A 16622-nucleotide genomic window follows, 5' to 3' on the forward strand; every position below is an offset into this window, starting at 1 on the left:
AATTTAATTCTTTTTACTATTGCCAATGGGTCCATTGCATTTCCATGCGCCTTCAGAAGTTTGAAAACTGTATAAATGTTCAATATACACATTTTTCATTTGAACGTAGATTTACAAAAGCCTCCCGTGCGCATAAGATGCCATGGACAAGCGATTTTTAAGGATGGTTCTGGGAAATTGTGCAGACATTTTTTTTTATTTTAATTACTTGGTGCTTGTATGCTGCAGGCAACACATAAATCAAACATACCACCATTTTAGCGCCCTAAACGCAGGAAACCAAAAATATTGGAAGCTACAGCCAATGTCATTCTTTTGAATGTTGACGAGTTTATACGATTTCGCTATGCCGTGGAAGATTCACCGTCGTGTGTGTATGTAGAAATGGAGGGATGGAGAAATCTGACCATCATGGAAAGCTTGCAGAGATGGATACGCTCAAGATCATAAAATTCGCTGATCTCCAGGTTGGGTCCAGCAAACTGCTAACAGTAACGGACAGCATATAGGAATAAATGTGCATGCTGTTGGGAGCTGGATTTTTTGCGCTATGCTGTTCTTCCACGAGCGGCATCGTAAAAATATTTTCATCGACCCGCTGAGCGAGTTATTAGATTATGTGTTCCAAAACAATTTAGTGAAAGGATTTAAAAAAAGTCTTACAAATTTTGACCGTGCACTACTTGGCTCCAATGCTTTGCTAAAGTGGTACAATGAACGGAATTAGTGTCTACCAATATTTTGATGAAGTGAACAAATATGAAAACAAATATTTCCTAGAAATATAAAGTAAATTTAGAACTTTGTTATGCTTCATGTATTGGATCTGATTAGATTTATTTTCATTTTTTTCATCTTCTATGATATTGATTTAATTTGATTTAATTAATTAGATTTAAAACCGTAACCACATATTAACCTAACTCGTGTAATTATTCTCTTCTTGACACAATCAATTAAAAAAGCTGGAAAATTTTCTGTTCACAGTTGCTAAAACTTGAAAAGATGGAAACCACACATTCAAACCCGTCTAAACATTGCGTAAAGCGGAAGAGATCGCTTCTGAAACATTGAGTGTGGTATGTGAGCAGAAAGCACTGATGGTGGTATGTGATAGTGAGGGAACAAACATCCTGATGTCAAATTGTGCGTCGAGTGCGATCTGACTTGGCGACAGGAAATGTGGGTTGGCTTTTCTGTGTGGCATGAATGGCAGTTACGTGACAACATACCAGTTTTGTGGGGATCGTAGTATCGATTAGTCACAGTAGATTATACTCAATTGCTTGCACGTGTTGAGGTCGCCACGAAGAGCTGTAAATATTGTTACTTTTAACAGTGTATAGATTCTATTGTTTTGGGCGAAAATATGTTATTCTTACAACAACAACAATTACAACAATTAATGCTGGGGGATCAGGCAAGAGTAATGCTTTGAACGACTTACGTAACATTCCGTCCAACGAACGGATATGGTTTAAGCTTTACATCCACATAAAACGTCACATTTGGGTGCTTGAAATTTGTCTCACATTTGGGGGTAACCAGTGCGAATCACACTACAAAAGGAGCGTGTGTAATTCATACTCTTTCCGTTTCAGTTCATTTTCGTAGGATCCTTCATTGAGCGTGAGACGCTTCAGACACAGCTCAAAGCCACCACCGATTGGCTGGGTCGCTGGTGTGGAATGGTGTTCTAAAATTTTTTTAATTACTTGGAGCTTGTATGCTGCGGGAAACCCATAACTCAAAAACACTGACAGTTTGAACTCATAAAAAAACACCAACCCAAAAGAGAGTATTGATGAGTTCAAATATGTGGTAAACGTGGGTTGTAGAGATAGTGAAATCTGTAGTCTCAAGAACATAAAATTCGCTGACTCTCATGACGACAGCCAAGAAGACCTCTCTTAACGGACTTTAGAGCGGATATCTAAAAACTTTCCATTTCACGAGGGGAATCGTAAAAGTGTTTTCGTCGTTTTGCTGGAACTGTTTATTGGAACTGGTTCTCGTAGTTTGATTTTCCACCTTTACCAGATAAAGTCCAGATTTTACCAAATTAAGTCAAAGTGTGAACAGAAAAATAAGTAGGGCAAGGGAGGCTTTGGGTAGGTGTAAACCTCTGCTTTGATTCTTTCTTCTGAGAAATGAATTTTATGTGATGTTAGGCAAACATATAAAATTTAAAAGCGTCATGGCCAAGGACTGGATAAGAAGAATATCAATAAAAACAAGGTCCGAAGTTTGCAGTATTGCGTAATTTGAATAATAACGGTAGTTGAATATATCTTTTCATTGCGTTGACGTAAAACTAAAAGTTTCTTGATTATTGCCAATTTAAATGATGTTAAAGGATAATCAAATGAAATATCTTTAACGGTAATGGAGTAATAGTAGTATCTACATCTACCTTCCCGCTCAACATAAGTCGGCAGTGGAAAATATATACAGCGAAACCCCTCATAGCGAGTTTTTCGCATAACAATCAAATCAATGCTGCTCAACAAATACCTCTATTACAGGGTTTCCCACGATTTATTGGTCAGTTTCCATGATTTTTTTGTGCGTTCCGACGAATTTTTGGTCGTATCCCATAGATTTTTGGTTCGTTCCCATAATTTATTGGTATTTTCCGATTGGATATCAATACAATTGAACCAAAAAATTGTGGGAAACAATCAAAAAATCATGGTAACGCACCAAAAAAATATGGGAACTCACCAAAAATTGATGGGAACCAACCAATAAATCGTGGGAAACCCTGTAAAGAATAAAATCCTGCATAACGAGTAAAATAATCAAGATCAGCATTTCACATCAACATTCAACATCAAGATGAAGGTAACAATAACATGACAACGTTTGTCTAGTGTGGTTGTACGAGACACTCTGCTTTTCTTTGCATCATACTAACGTAATCAGCAAGGCATATGATGCTCTGATTCTTCTCCGCCGCATCGGGTCTGATTGAAACTTTGTATTGCGGTCTGGTCAGACCGGTACTTGAGTTCAGCAGCATAGTCACCTTCCTCTCCCTCCACTGTACTAGAAATGGGTGCAAAAGGCGATTACGCGTTTTGCTCTCCGGAAAATCTTCGGTCCTTCCTCCTTATGCTGTCCGCCTCCGCTTCCTCGAGCTTGAGTCTCTCGAAGTTCGTAGAAGCTTCCCTCAGTCCTCTTTCATTGCCACTGTCGAAGTCCCTCCGCTCCTTTCGTCTATCAACATTTATGTTCCTTCCCGTTCGTTGCGAAATCGGCCTCCACTATCCTTTCGCAGACGACGTACGCATGATGGCATGAGCATTAGTATGCATTAGTAAGTTTAACGAATACTCAAACTTGTTCGACTTTTGCATTTCATCAGAGCCATTTTTGATCCAAACTCCGATCTTCCAGTTGGGGCCGGAGAGGATTACCGTTGAAATGCATCAGCTGATCGTGATAATCTGGGAACGGAAACAACTATCGGAGGAGTGGATGCGGGGTGTTATTCACCCACTCCACAAAAAATGCGACAGACTGGGATGCACGAATTTTCGTGCTTTCACAGTCCTTAATGCCACGTGTAAGATTCTTTCCTAGATTCTGTTCTGCAGACTTACGCCCCTCGGCACAAATTTCGTCGGCAGCTACCAAGATGGATTAGTTGGAGGCAAATTCATCACCGACCAAATTTATACTCTTGGGCAGATCCTCTAAATGTGCCGAGAGTACTAAATTCCTACGCACCATGTACTATCGACCGGAACAAACCATGGAACACTCTATTTTCCAAGGAAATTAATCCAGCAATCAGAGACCACCAGCTGTGATCCAGAAGATTTTGGGACCGCACGAAATATGAGATATATCCGCCCGGTGGTCCTCTATGGACACGAGCCTTAGACCATTCGAGTGCAGAGATCTGGGCGTGTTTGAGCGACACATCTTTGGCGGTATGCCCGAGCATGAAGTGGCGAGAAGAAGGATGAACCACGAGCTTGCTGGGCTGTATGGCGAATCTTAATAGCTGAGGCATGCCGGTCTCAAGCCTCACCAAAAAGGTGTTCGGCAGATACACCCAGTTCGCGGCACGAGGCGTTAGAGGAGCACAGCGAGCTAAACAGTTTTGCTTTACGCGAGCCCACCATTGTGCAAAGAATTTCATTACGTATCACAAAAAAAGGCTACCAGTGGTTGTTTGTGCATATGCATGAAATGCACTGTGGAATGGTCACGGTGGCACGGCTGGTACAGCTTTTTACATCACCCGAACGAGTTCGAGGCTTCGCAGCAAGGTGATCCAGGTAACCCATCATTAGCGTTAAACGAAATTAGTTTGAGGTAAGATTTGTCCAATTTATAGCTCGGATTTGTTGCTCGAATTGCTATTGACGAATTTGACGGTTTCGCTTTGGTGGAAGATAAAACCGGAATACGGCAAGAGTACCACACAAAAAATGCGCAAAGGGTGAGGAAGTCTGCGCGCCAAAACGCATAAAAATCAATCCTTTGCACACGAAGATCCATCACAGAGGAGAGTGAAATTATTGTTTTATGATTTGACGTCGCGCCAGCAAAAGCGCATCTCTAACGAAGCGAGTTAGAGCGGAAATGTTCCTTTAAAAGAAACCCGCTAGTGACCCACAACAGTCACAACAACCAAATTCAACTTTATTCCAATTGTTCTTTTCATGGTATTTGATTTTTTTCTGGTATTCTTGCGGGCAACTCTTCAAGGAGAGAAGTCGTGAAACTATCCAAATGCCACCCTTGGGGTTGAGAACCGTTTAAAAATAAGTCTTTTCATTATAATTAAAAACCATTGACTGTTGTACATTTGCAGCAAGCAGAAATGTTGCAACAGAAGTTTAAAATATAATTTCGCTTCAAGCAAAGCAGTTTGAGCCCTTTCGGCATTGATTTAATTTGCATCATTTTTCTCTTGTGCTTATTTTTAGGATAATTTTAGGGTTTTTCATTCGTAACAATACTACTATAATAACACTGGCTTAAAAATAGGAAACATTTAAGCATTGATCACATTTGGCCCATGGTACCCTACCGTTGCCCAGCATCAAGTTGAACCTCTTTATATGGTTTATGGTTTATGGATTTCATGTACGCCCTTGATCGTGTTCCTCACTCGCTGCAGTGTCCGTCGCACTCCTTTTGTTGATTTGATAAATCGTTTGGTCGTCATCTGACTGTGATTGTCCTTAACTGTGTTTCCTCTCGAAAAACTAGAAATATTTGTGAGTAGAAAAACGTAATCAAATGTCTATTCGATGGATAAAATGAACTTCAAAACCAGATATGGCACGAGGAGCAAGAAGATTAATGTTAGAAGGAGTTTTTTTTAATTTCTTGTCGTTTCTCCCTTTGATTATGGTTAGTCCGTCAGGCGGTATCTTTATTATTGCGTGTTATAAAACATACGCTATAGCACGCCATTTTAATTGGAATTTTATAACCTACGCCCAAATCATACATGATGACATGAAAAAAAAACAAAGAGTTAAGAAATCCTTACGGCCTAAAATCATGTTCATTAGATGCACTCTTCGAGCATGCTTTGCTTATTTCGATTTTTGGATGTCGTAATTAGTGCAATTCCACTATTCTCTCTTCACAAGCATCTTTGCTTAGGACTTACAGGTTTGGTTGCTCATTTTTTGTGTGCCATGTTCAAGCGTGCTGAATGCTGTAAGCTTGTCGAGTCTGTTGACCTTCTCATCGCATCTGCATTTTTAAATACTAAAAGAATTGGAATTCCATCTTGAGGATCAACACTTTTATGGGTTCATAATTATGGTAAGTATGATTGATGCGGTCCCCACTGCGTTCAAGCAATTTGAGACGCATTTCCACTGGCCTGAGTCATAAAAGTTGCGCTTGTTCATGACGAATGAGCGTCCACAGCGAATGGGTGGTGGCTTTGAACTGTGTTTGATGCGTGTCATGCTCAGTGAAAGATCCTAAGAACATGAGCTGCAATGGAAAGAGCACGTATTAATCATGCAAAAAACTCGCCATGACCCTTGCATGAATGTCGCCTTCGGGTGCATGGAATATTCGAACAATAATCATCTGATGTGTCAATTTTCACAGTTCGTGGGCACGATTTCATTAATTAACAGTTCAATTGCAGGCATTTCAAAATTATTGACGCTTTCAGAATGAATACCGAACCAAAAAAACGGGTTTGGGCTCGATCCTCAAAGATCCTTTTTCATATATTTTCGCATGGGATCCTCTGCCTACACTTTGATGATGTGCGTCAGGGATGTACAATTGTTGTGTTGATAGTTGGATTATAATTGGAACAATAATCTCCAATCAGTCGTTATAATTATTACTTTAATCACCAGCATCAACAAACAACGGATTAGTTTTGTGCAACCAATCGTCTTCATATTCGAACATAATATGAAGTCAAGCAACGACCTGGCACGAATCGATCGCGATGGGACGTAAAAAATGAGACTGGAGAGTAGCGCTGGTGAGTCGTTAGAGTTATCCAGCGGTCCCGCGACATATAACCTCTGTACGTTGCAATTGCGTTGCTTCAGCGACTCGAGGCCTAGCAGCGCACAGCGACCGTCATAATTCACTTAGGAGGGAGCACCCGAGCTACGTCATTTTTGTAAATGACTAGCAACAGCGGTCCAAGGTTGCTTCCTTGAGGCGACGTATGGGATCCCATTTTCACGCATTATAAGCGATCGGCAAGATAGGAGCGCATCCATGCCAGCAGCTGCACGGCCAGTCCAAGCGTCTGGAGCTTCGCGAGCAGCAAGGCGTGTGGAACACTGTCGAACGTAGCCGTGAAGTCCATGCAGACTGTGTCGATCTGCGAGCCGGCATCCATAGTAGGCAGAGGCTGACAAACTCGACCAGGTTGGTGATGGTTAAGCGCCACATAGAAAAGCCAACCCACATTCCATGTTGCCAAGTCAGATCGCACTCGACGCACAATTTGACACCAGGATGTTTGTTCCCTCACTATCACATACCACCATCAGTGTTTTCTGCTCACATACCACCATCAATGTTTTAGAAGCGTTCTCTTCCGCTTTACGCAATGTTTAGACTGGTTTGAATGTGTGGTTTCCATCTTTTCAAGTTTTAGCAACTGTGAACAGAGAATTTTCCAGCTTTTTTAATTGATTGTGTCAAGAAAAGAATAATTACACGAGCTAGGTTATTATGTGGTATCGATTTGAAATTTAATTAATTAATTCTAATTAAATCAATATCATAGAAGATCAAAGCAAAAAATGTATAAAAAAATCCAATCCGATCCAATGCATGAAGCAATAAAAAGTTCTAAATTTACTTTATATTTCTAGGAAATATTTGTATCATCTAAGTTCACTTCATCAAAATACTCGTATGTCGAGCGACACTAATTCCGTTCATTGTACCACTTTAGCAAAGCATAGGAGCCAAGAAGTGCGCAGTCAAAATTTGTAAGACGTTTTTTAAATCCTTTCACTAAATTGTTTTGGAACACGTAATCTAATAACTCGCTCAGTGGGACGAAGAAAATATTTTTACGATGCCGCTCGTGGAAGATCAGCATAGCGCAAAACAGCCAGCTCCCGACAGCATGAACACGCATTCCTATTTGCTGTCCGTTACTGTGAACAGTTCGCTGGACCCAACCTGGAGATCAACGAATTTTATGATCTTGAGCGTATCCAAATCTATAAGCTTTCCATGATGGTCAGCCCACAGAGTTCTCCATCCCTCCATTTCTACATACACACACGACGGTGAATCTTCCACGGCATAGCGAAATCGTAAAACTCGTCAACATTCAAAAGGAATAACATTGGCTGTAGCTTCCAATATTTTTGGCTTCCTGCGTTTAGGGCGCTAAAATGGTGGTATGTTTGATTTATGTGTTCTCTGCAGCATACAATCACCAAGTAATTAAAATAATGTCTGCACAATTTCCCAGAACCATCCTTAAAAATCGCTTGTCCATGGCATCTTATGTGCACGAGAGGCTTGTGTGAATCTACATTCAAATAAAAAATGTGCATATTGAAGATTTATACACTTTTCAAACAACCAATTGACAATAGTCGAAAGTAATAAAATTGCTTCTCACTCTAACAGACGCTCTCATAAATGCGTTTTGTGTGTCTGTTTTTTTTATGTAATATTACTACAGCCATCGTCTGTTACGATTGTTGCACTTGCTTAATTTTTCTGAGACATGGTACATCGAACAAGTCTATGAAAGTCATCTACTGTATGCTTGACGAATGCATGTTTATTACATTTATATATTTCACATTCAATTATGCAGAGAAAATGACACAGCTATTCACTCATGAAATGTGAGCCTACCGTTGCATTCTTGCCGGCGCACTGTGTAGGCGTAAGAATTTTCCACAACGGCACCGTGGCCAATCGACATTACGATCCTCGCCCATGCGCAATCGATGGTATGTCATTCCAACGCCGGCCTGCATTGCATTTGGCTGTGAAACGTACATTTTTCAGGCAACAGGATGACGGGATCGTAAAACAGTAAGCGAGAGAAAGCAACACTGATTTAAGGGCTTTAGAATTTTAGCGTTAGAACAATTGAATCCATTGTACGCCGTTGGTCGATGCAGGCCAATGAAAAAAGTAACGTTAGAAAACGTGTGTTTCTAGAAGACAGAATAAGAGTAAAACTATTGAACGACCAATCGAGTAACAAAGCAAATAAACAAGATCGAACTCGGCACAAGATGCAAATGATCGAGGTTTATGTAAAAGGCGAGTTTACAAATATTTTATTTTGTATTTGTATGTGGATGTAACTTTGCATAAAATATTTCAAAATGTAGAAGTAAAACATCCAGTAAATAGATGCTGAAGAATGTATGATTAAATCAAATTCCACACAGAAAATTCTTCTAAGCTTCCTGCCCGAACAAAGATCATATTCTTCCGACTACTCAATTCCAGGAAGCACGTCCGTCGCATGATGTCATCCGAGCGGGTTCTGCGAATGGCTTGTCTTGGAATATTGCGGATGTGCGTGTGTATGTGTCTGTTAAGTGAAGTGGCTTTTATGCTTAAGAAAATAAGTAAATTGTATGTTGGTAATGTAAAGTATTCCCGCACATTGTTAACGATTACTGTATTAATGTACTTTACATCGGATAACATTAATTGTGCAATGATTTTCGCCGAATTATTCTCTAAGAGCATGAGAACAACTCCCAAGAGAGCAAAAAAAAATCATCATGGCTGATCGCACGATCAAAGCACAGTTGAAATTGATCGTGAGAGAGTGATCTCTCGCAAAATCATACGAAAAGTTCATTCGGTTCATTTTGCGAAGGCTTTGTTGATGGCATGAGCAAAACGGACGCTCATTTTCTCTTTCTTGTGATTCGTGGTTGACAGGCAGAGAGAGTGAACAATCGCTGGGGAGTTTGATCTCTAACTGTACATAAATCGCCCCTCACTCTCGCTGAGATCACAGTCGTGTTTCAGTTGTTTTGAGACGTGGAAGTGTTGCTAACTTGCTGCAGTGTGCTAGTGTATAATTTAAAATGTGTAGTTTGTAGTTTGTGCTAGTGAAAAATATGGCTTATATAATCTCAACTCTACAAATTGAATTTAATCGTGCCAGTAATGTAAGAATTTTTAAAAATGAATTCACTTTATGTAATGATTTTTCCAAATTTAAAGTGGCCTCATTTTTTTAAAATCTGACATTGTGATCATTTATGTAAGTACTTGTATCCTGCTGAAAGGCTACAGCAACAAAAGGTGCAATTGTTCTTAATGGTGCAATTATCAGTCCCTAAATGTCTGTTGTTCTGTAATCCTGTTCTCTAATCCACTCGTGGTGAATTAAACAAATTTGTTTAATTTGAATTTTTGTGTTGTTAACATGTTGTTTAATTTCACTCGTTTGGGAATAACACACATATTAACTCTATGTAGTTTTTCGAGCTAATAGCTCATTAGACTATTATAATTAAAATATTTTAACGTATAAATGGTTCGATTCATGCCATACTGATGAGCTCTACTCAATAGCACAGTTTTACTAAAGAAAGCCAGTTTTAATGCATATTATGTATGATAGTGAGTATTTAAAAGCAAAAAATGGTAGCTGTTTAACATTCGCAAGTGACATCAATTATTCGATACGTATGATTTACAAGACCATGCAAAGCTGGTAGATCTTTTCTTGGGTCAAGGATTGTTTGTTTTTTTCATTTAATGTACTATGTTTATCAGAAAGGTTATTTATCATAAAGTTGAAATCTGTCATTCAAATGTCATAAATCAATAATGAGCAATATAATAGCATATTTTGTTCAAACATCCTAGGTAATCACCTAGAAATTAGACTACCGTGGAGACGCCTAATACCTTAGCTCATATCAGGTTCGTTGAAAGTCCTCGCGAATTATTCCTCATTTTCAAAAAAAATTCAATTAAAAAAATAATTTAGTCATCAAATCATCTTAACACTATCTACTTCATTCAATCACATCAGTGTTTGTTTTATTACATTCCCAATTGTTTCTCCGTCTCGCCGTGTGATCAATCGCTTCGTAATGTTAGATTTTTTTAAAATGATTCTATTTTATGGATATTGATTTGCTATGGCTAAATCCCTTTGTTTGATTTATAAGGTAGTTTCATTTTTAAAAAATTTGCCATTGTAACCATTCATGTGAATACTTGTGGTTGCGCATTTGCATTGTGTTTTTAATGTGTGCGAGTGACTCAAGATATACAAAGAGCTAGGTCGTCTTGATGCAGTTCTCAGTTCCTAAATGTTCATATTCCATACTCGTTCACCTGTGCTCAAATTCACGCGTAGGGTATTGAACAGATTTGTTGAATTTGATTGTATTACAACACTCTGTATATACTCTCTTGTTTGGGTTGAGACATCATCTTGATTATCATTATCATCATCATCATTATTACAATTATCATCATGATAAATACATAAATAAATCACGACATTATGAAAGTATCATATGTCATGTGTGATTTGAGTTCTCGGTAAAAGCTCTACAACAAAGTGATGCTCTGCAAATGGGATAAGAGGCGATGCCTCGTCCTCCTACCCAACTCCTATTCCGGCACGTCCACGTCGTGCAGAGCGGTAACATGCGTTACTAGGGGTGCAAGAGTCCACAGTGGCTCTTTTTGCTGCACTAGTTGCGGCAGATGGTAACGCATGGCTAAGCCGGAAAGGGGGAGACAGGCCAACAAATTAGTGCTGGAAATTTGTTGGTTCTGGCTTTTGTAAATAGTGTAAAGTCCACAGCTCCTGCTGTAGGAAGTAGTGAGGCTCAGCATCCCGGCCTTACCTTCAACGGCAAATGAAAAAACAGCGGAGCTGATCAATACAAATTATTTTCAAACTGTTCCATGTGTTCTGGAGGTATGTACTATGTTAATATAAAATTTTGAATCTTAAAAATAAGTATTTTGTGGTTAATTTTAAATGTTTTATTTTGTAATTTTGTAAACACATTATCCAACAGCGTACAATTTTAATCATTGGAGAAGTACAACAAAACACCAGTCCCAATGGCCAGCAATTTGTTCGGGGTTTGAGGAACATAATGTAAGTCTGCTTGGGTAAGTCTGTTGAGATTTGCGTTAATGTTTCGTTTTTTTATATATCCTTTATCCACAGCTTCACCAGTGAAGCGATCGATGTTTAAGATCTAAAGCTGAGAGCAAATTGAAGACATTCTGCACTGGGTAAGGAACTACATGGTAAAATTTCAAATTATATTTTCAATATGTATAACATTAAAAGCAAAACTCTTCGGAAAACTCTTAAAAATCTTATTAAATCATCTTTCTCTCGCTTTTAATCAATTCAGTTTATTCATGAGCCCTGTTTTTTATCGCATCGTTTCAGATTTGTAACCTTTTCAAGAATCGATCTCCCTACCCTTTGATACAAGCTTTGCCTTCAACTAGTACTGGTGAGTTTTATGTAATGTTTTACTGTTTCTGTATTGAATGTATGATAAACAGAGTGTAATAGCTTTAAGCTATAATCAATGAAATATGGACACTTTCGATCCATGACTTTGATTATCACCAAACAGCCCAACCATTCAACGACTACCGGCTTCAAAAGATCAACCTAAATGCGATCAACCATCTGTCCTCAACCATCTAAACATTACAATCAACTCTGCAATTCAACAATCAATCGGCAAACCGATCAACCCGCAACAATCAGCTTAGTTGTGATAAGGTATAATGGTACCCTGCTCATAAAAAGCAACTTATACTCTGCTGCTTCGGGCGACAACAAAAATGTAATGGCGATGATTAGATTAGGTAGGGTTGGGGTTTTAAATTAAATTTATGTTTATTATTTAGAGCATCTCAATATAGCTTTAAGTATATCGAAATTTTGTTATCTAATTCGGCAGTATGTGTGCGTATGTGTGTGTGTGTGTTTTTTAATTAAGTTTACAGTAAGTGATTATTTTTTGTCTCTCATTCAATACTCTTGGTTTATTTTATTTTAACTCTAATGCTCTCAGCAATACAGCCACTTGTCCTCATAGCAATACCTACTGTCGCACTTGCCCTGAAGCTGTTTGCTATACAGTGGAGCCCCTTATAACGAGAACCCGTTTATAACGAGCAAATCTAAATGCTCAACCAATACCACTCTTAACGAGTAAAATCTCGCACAACGAGCAATATGTTCCTGGTACATTTTTCGCATGCCGGTGTGCAATCAAGTTCACAATTACATTGAGTATTTCTTTTATGTTGAATATATTTCTTCCTTATCCGGCACTACAACCGCTTTGCGGTCTTGGCCTACCTTAAGTGTGCGAAACCGCTCACGGTCCCGCACCTTCATCTGCCAGTCCGTTATCCCGGCCTTAATGGTGGACGCCTCCAGGCCATCTTGTCACCTCTATTTGGGCCTCTATCCTTGTGGACGGCCCACCGGAGCCTGGCGAGATTGATACGCTGCACGACAGTGAGGTCGCTGTACATCTCGTCTCGAATGTGGACTATCACTCAGGCAAATGTTCGCAAAGGCAAAATGTGTGATATATGTAAAAGAGTATTTCTAGAGCATTTTTCTGGATATACTTGCTCATGAAGACGAGAATTTCCCCTATAAAATCTGTACGTCAATCGTTTGTCAAGTGTTAGCCGAAATGTATTTCATGTGATCTTTTTAAGAAATTTCAACAATCTCAAATAATTGCTCTAGTACTTGGAAGCTGCCGAGAACAGGCATATCTGGTGAAGAAGATAGCTTCAGATTTGCTGCCATTTAATTGAAGTTTCCATTTTGTACAATATTTACCATATTTTTTAAAGTGCAGTGATTAGATTTTTAACAATAGCTCTTGGATTTTTCGCTGCGGATGAAAGCGCAACATCGTCAGCATAAAATAATTGCTCACAGTTCTTCCTGTAAGAAATATCTAAGGCATATATGTTAAATAGTAAAGGCAAACAGAACACTGCTTTGAGGAACACCGGTCTTTGGCGTGTATATGCTTGATGTGCTATTTAAAATATGTGTTTTGTTATGTCGATTAGAACTGAATGAATTTACTATATTGATTTAGCAACTGGGGAAATTTAGTTGGATGAGTTTGTAAAGTAACCCTTGATGGCAGATAGAGTCAAAAGCTTTCTCAGTATCAAGAATAACTAAGTCGGATGATTTTGTATTACATCTGTTGTGTATGATATTGTTCTTTAATCTATGGAGTTGGAGTGTAGTGGGTCGGAAACGAAATTGACTATTCAGGATTATGCTGTTGTTGGACGTAGTGTGTACTAGTCGGCTTTCGGCAACCTAGGCAACTAAAACGGCTAATCAGTCCATCAGCTTTCTAGTTTACTGTGATCTGTGGTTTGGGTATCGCTATACCTTTAGCTATTTTGCATGCCTTTGGAAAGTAGCCAAGTTGTAGGCAACCATTTAGAATGATATATTGAGATGAGATATTGAGAATGATTCTTTTCACCGATCGCGAGCGTACTAGTTCGCTCAGTAAAAAGAACCGAACGCTAACGGCGATTCTATCGTTCATTTTTTTTTATCGGGTTCATTCTGAAATCCCGCTTTCATCACACGTGGATCTAGGAACATTGCTTTCCAAATTTCATGGTTGTCTCTATACACTTTAAGTTTTTCTTCTGTGTTTACAACCAGTAAAGAGATCAAAGTCTTTACTACTGGGACTAATTCGTTGTTCAATAGCAAAGTTGAAGTTTTACGCAATAATACGTCAGCTAATAAGCCAACGTGTGAAAGGGTCGTATGTTTCTCCGCCGAAACTAATTTAGTTGCTGATGCAAAATATTTAATTGCCTCCAATGATTGCTCGATAATTACCCAATCAGTGGGTGACAACTTGGTTTTCCCTTTGATCTATCTACGCACGAATGAATGGGTATTTTATTTTTATTGAATCTGTCCATCATGTCAAATGACGAGTTCCATCTAGTTGGGACATCTTTTTTTAGTTTAAGTATTTCATGATTATTATTATTTTTTTTTTAGTTGAAGCAAGCATTTCTGATGCTATATTGCTTTTTTTTAAATGCATGACCACTCGTTTAACTTCATCAACTTTTGTAAGGATAGACTTTTCTATGGAATGTCGTACTATCAGATTTCGATTATGCACAAAACAAGGTATACGTGGGAAATTTAAATTATTGGCAGCTGCTATCATATTTTTAGCGCTGTCGGTCACTATGGCGACTACTTTTTTTTCTATTTACGTTTTTTTAAAAACTTCGGTGATCCACGAGGCGATCTGAGAGCCTGTATGCGACCCTTTAAATTTAGAGCATGCAGAGCATTCAGGAACGCTTTACTCTCAACAATTGAAAACGGAAGATATTCCTTAGTTATAAAATCTAAAAGCATCCTATCAAGCTGCCTTTTTGTATCCTGACTCACTTGTTTATGTAAATAATTATTAAAAGAGTTCGTTGAAGATGGAATACTTGTTTCGCCTTCATTATCCAAGCATGAACCGGATGCTGGGGTTTCAAATCATATGGACAATTCATAACTAGTTATTTCAAATAACAAGTTAGCCACTGGATCGAGTTTAATCGTTATGAGAGGTTCCATTGTATTCCATTAATAAACTCACGCCTGACAATGGTCTGTGAACTTCGCCCCATTATCTGTTACGATCCTAATTCGTAGTTTCTTTTTTGTGCCTTACTCTCGCGTGCTGTACCGGTAATGTGTCACTTTTCTAAACAAAACAACAGTGACAAACAATACTACTATGTATATGATAATTCCGTTGATGTAAGAGAGTAAAGATTTGGAAGATTTCAAACGCTTAGGTAAGCAGATACACCGTTGGTAGCGTCTTAAGCCACGGCATACGTGTGTATCGAATAAGCTGACTACATAAATGATACATGAATAAGATGCGACTACAGGAAGATTGTAGACTACACTTATTCTACAGCGTACGCTACTATTTCGCTGTTTCTTTCCTATCCTCGCATTGAAATCTTTCTATGCATAACTTTATACTCTTGCTACTATTTTGCTGCTGTCGCTGATCGTTGATTGGCAGTTTATTTATTTGAATGATTTTCTTTACTGTACTCGTTTATCTTTCAAGGTAATAAAGGGATTATTTTCATGTTTTAAACGATCGAGTGTCTAAACACCTTTTGTTGGAAAAATCTCCCTACTTTGAAATAACTTTGAATTGTCATGTAAATGCATTGCATTCTTCCATTCCCAAGTAGTTGCCTATAGCACTCCTAGACCGACTAAGGTTGATGCGGCAAATAGAGAAAGTATAACAAATGTCTAACAGTTTGTGTACTTAAAAAGGTAAAAATTATATTACTTTACTAAGCCAATTTGGCAAACCAGGCGTTGTTTTCAAATTGGGCAGAGCCTTCGGCAACACTTTGGCCCCTGCGTGGTTGGGATCTGCGTGTCTAACGATAGTGAACTGGTAAGGTAGTTCAATTAAGTTTGACGCGTTAAGAATCGTGTTATGTTCTATTTTTTTAATTAAATATAGTGACGTCATGGGTTAGCATTTATTGTGTGATAACCGTTGTGTAGTGCGGCTTTTTGTTGCGTTTGATTCTACCGAGAGCGAATAGCTATGCCTCATGAATAAGAACAATATGTCTTTGGACTGGTTTAGACTGATGTAGTCAGTTTTGCCCTCCCGGCGGTGCACATCAAAATTATTGGTGGGTGAAATTTTAACATATTTTGATTGAAATTTTAAATGTTCAATCGTTAAAAATACTTATACTTTTAAAACTTTATGGCAAGTGTTGCAAAACACAGGTTAAAATTTGTAGTAAATCTAAATTTCAACAAATTCTTATTCAAATGAATTTCTCGTTATTTTGGGAGATTTTTAAATGCGTTATTTATTGCAAAAAAATCTACCTTTTCACTTGTGTTTTTACACTTATAGTACGATGCTAAACATGTACCTTCGTAAAAATATGATTAATGAGCAAAGCCGCCGAATGGTATGTTACGCAAGTCATTTTTATACTTTTTAAGCGCAAAATCGGAGATCTTCGCAAAGTGTATGGATTCACAATCAAAAAAATTTCTGATATAGTTGATTTTGATTATT

General features: G+C 38.4%; 1 long non-coding RNA gene across 2 annotated transcripts; it reads left to right on the forward strand.

Annotated features, from left to right (window-relative positions):
• The first annotated feature begins 11060 nt into the window (after positions 1-11060).
• LOC121590100 lies at positions 11061-12401 on the forward strand. 2 transcript variants are annotated; one of them, XR_006004388.1, is made up of 5 exons: positions 11061-11407; positions 11511-11593; positions 11666-11733; positions 11897-11963; positions 12026-12401. It is a non-coding gene; the product is annotated as an uncharacterized LOC121590100 (long non-coding RNA). The 2 variants fall into 2 exon arrangements; XR_006004387.1 differs by having other exon boundaries at positions 12090-12401.
• Positions 12402-16622: the final 4221 nt, after the last annotated feature.

This window comes from Anopheles merus, chromosome 2R, assembly GCF_017562075.2.
Source record: "Anopheles merus strain MAF chromosome 2R, AmerM5.1, whole genome shotgun sequence".
NCBI classification, from domain to species: Eukaryota; Metazoa; Arthropoda; class Insecta; order Diptera; family Culicidae; genus Anopheles; species Anopheles merus.